The 2987-nt window shown below is 57.3% G+C and overlaps 1 pseudogene; it reads right to left on the reverse strand.

Annotated features, from left to right (window-relative positions):
* Nucleotides 1-2940, reverse strand: LOC145965977 (large subunit ribosomal RNA; annotated as a pseudogene).
* Between the last annotated feature and the right edge of the window lie 47 nt (nt 2941-2987).

Consider the following 2987-nt stretch of genomic DNA (forward strand, 5'->3'; position numbering starts at 1 on the left):
ACAGACAGCATCCCACTCAACGTCCCAACAGTAGTAGATAGGGACAGTGGGAATCTCGTTAATCCATTCATGCGCGTCACTAATTAGATGACGAGGCATTTGGCTACCTTAAGAGAGTCATAGTTACTCCCGCCGTTTACCCGCGCTTGCTTGAATTTCTTCACGTTGACATTCAGAGCACTGGGCAGAAATCACATTGCGTCAACACCCGCGAGGGCCATCGCAATGCTTTGTTTTAATTAGACAGTCGGATTCCCCTAGTCCGTGCCAGTTCTGAGCTGAGCGTTGAATGGCGGCCGAAGAGGACGACCACGACGGCTCGCGCCGCCACGGAAGCCTCGCAGCAAGGAAGATCCGCGGGAGGCCAAGGCACGGGACCGAGCTCGGATCCCGGGACCGGCGCGAGAACGCCGACCGTTCACCTCGCCCAGGCCCGGCACGTCAGCCAGACCCGCTTCCCGACCAAGCCCGACACGCCCCGCTCCTCAGAGCCAATCCTTATTCCGAAGTTACGGATCCAATTTGCCGACTTCCCTTACCTACATTATTCTATCGACTAGAGGCTCTTTACCTTGGAGACCTGCTGCGGATATGGGTACGAACCGGCGCGACACCTCCACGTGGCCCTCTCCTGGATTTTCAAGGTCCGAGGGGAAGATCCGGACACCGCCGCAACTGCGGTGCTCTTCGCGTTCCAAACCCTATCTCCCTGCTAGAGGTTTCCAGGGAACTCGAACGCTTATACAGAAAAGAAAACTCTTCCCGGATCTCCCGACGGCGTCTCCAGGTCATTTTGGGTTACCCCGACGAACACTCTTACGAGGGCCCGAATTGTATGCGGTTCCGCTGCCGGGTTCCGGAATAGGAACCGGATTCCCTTTCGCCCGACGGGCGTGTGTCATTATATACATATTATAATCTTTCGTTTTCGACACTCGAGTATATTGTACGCCGTCATTGACATAGGATTTCTCCTAGGGCTTAGGATCGACTGACTCGTGTGCAACGGCTGTTCACACGAAACCCTTCTCCACGTCAGTCCTCCAGGGCCTCGCTGGAGTATTTGCTACTACCACCAAGATCTGCACCGACGGCGGCTCCAGGCAGGCTCACGCCCAGACCCTTCTGCGCTCACCGTCGCGACCCTCCTACTCGTCAGGGCTTCGTGACGACTCGAGGGAGACGATTGCCTCGCGAGAGAGCCGCAAACGCGGTCCGACGCGCGCAACGCTCCCGTCGCCGCCCCACTTGCCGCTGACGGCAGAGTATAGGCTCGACGCTTCAGCGCCATCCATTTTCAGGGCTAGTTGCTTCGGCAGGTGAGTTGTTACACACTCCTTAGCGGATTCCGACTTCCATGGCCACCGTCCTGCTGTCTTAAGCAACCAACGCCTTTCATGGTGTCCCATGAGCGTCGAGTTGGGCGCCTTAACTCTGCGTTTGGTTCATCCCACAGCGCCAGTTCTGCTTACCAAAAATGGCCCACTTGGCACTCTGATCCGAGATGCTCGTGGCTTCATAATTCAAGAAAGCCAGAGATCTCACCCATTTAAAGTTTGAGAATAGGTTGAGGTCGTTTCGGCCCCAAGGCCTCTAATCATTCGCTTTACCAGATGAGACTCGCGCGCGTTCCGTGCGGAACGGCCGAGTGCCAGCTATCCTGAGGGAAACTTCGGAGGGAACCAGCTACTAGATGGTTCGATTAGTCTTTCGCCCCTATACCCAGTTCCGACGATCGATTTGCACGTCAGAATCGCTACGGACCTCCATCAGGGTTTCCCCTGACTTCGTCCTGACCAGGCATAGTTCACCATCTTTCGGGTCCCAACGTGTACGCTCTGGGTGCGCCTCTTCTCGCGTTGAGAACGAGACGCCCCGGGAGTGCGAGGCCGCATCGCGACGCGGCCCATCCTCCCTCGGTCGACGGCCAGGGCCGACCTTCACTTTCATTACGCCTTTAGGTCTCGCGACAAGTCCCAATGACTCGCGTACATGTTAGACTCCTTGGTCCGTGTTTCAAGACGGGTCCTAAGAGTACCCAAAGCAGTAGCGTCGCCGACCGGTATCCGTCCCCCGTGAGAGAGACGTTCGCAGGCCTGTCGAAGGTGATCCGTACTTTAACCAACAGCGGGCCAGGACCGGGGACGGCGCAAAGTCCGTAACCTCCGAGTACCGTGGCGCGCGCTTGCGACGGCCTCGACGCACCGTGTAGAAGTGCGGCCTGATACCTTGCGCGTACCGCCGAGCAGCCGGCCGGGCGACCGAGGGTTTGTCGCGTGCCGTTTTACCGGCGACGCGACAGTCACCGCACCCGGGCCGTAGACCGACACCCAGCGGGTCGCGACGTTCTACTTGGGGAGAAGTGCACGACGACGACAGCCGGACATCGGCGCACGGTAGCGTGCCCGCGCGCGAGCCGCGAGGACTCCGCGGGACATCGCCCACCGACGCGAAGCCAGCGCCGCTGACGATGAATCTCCCCGTTCGATCTTTTGGGTTTCTTAGGTTTACCCCTGAACGGTTTCACGTACTCTTGAACTCTCTCTTCAAAGTTCTTTTCAACTTTCCCTCACGGTACTTGTTCGCTATCGGTCTCGTGGTCGTATTTAGCCTTAGATGGAGTTTACCACCCACTTAGAGCTGCACTCTCAAGCAACCCGACTCTAAGGAGAGATCCTCCCGAGACGCGCACCGGTCGCTACGGGCCTGGCACCCTCTACGGGTAAGTGGCCCCATTCAAGATGGACTTGGACGCGACGCGACGCCTCGGGATAAGCGGATCCTCCCAAACACCACATTTCCCTGCGGCGGAACCGCGGGATTCGGTGCTGGGCTCTTTCCTGTTCGCTCGCCGCTACTGAGGAAATCCTAGTTAGTTTCTTTTCCTCCGCTTAATAATATGCTTAAATTCAGCGGGTAATCTCGCCTGCTCTGAGGTCGTCAGAGTTTTGTAGAGAAACTCTCTACAAAGTGATATAGAGAGATAG

The sequence above is a fragment of the Camponotus vicinus genome, unplaced genomic scaffold (genome assembly GCF_025532165.1).
Source record: "Camponotus vicinus isolate PSW18456_S1 unplaced genomic scaffold, iyCamVici1.0 SCAF_19, whole genome shotgun sequence".
Classification (NCBI taxonomy): Eukaryota; Metazoa; Arthropoda; class Insecta; order Hymenoptera; family Formicidae; genus Camponotus; species Camponotus vicinus.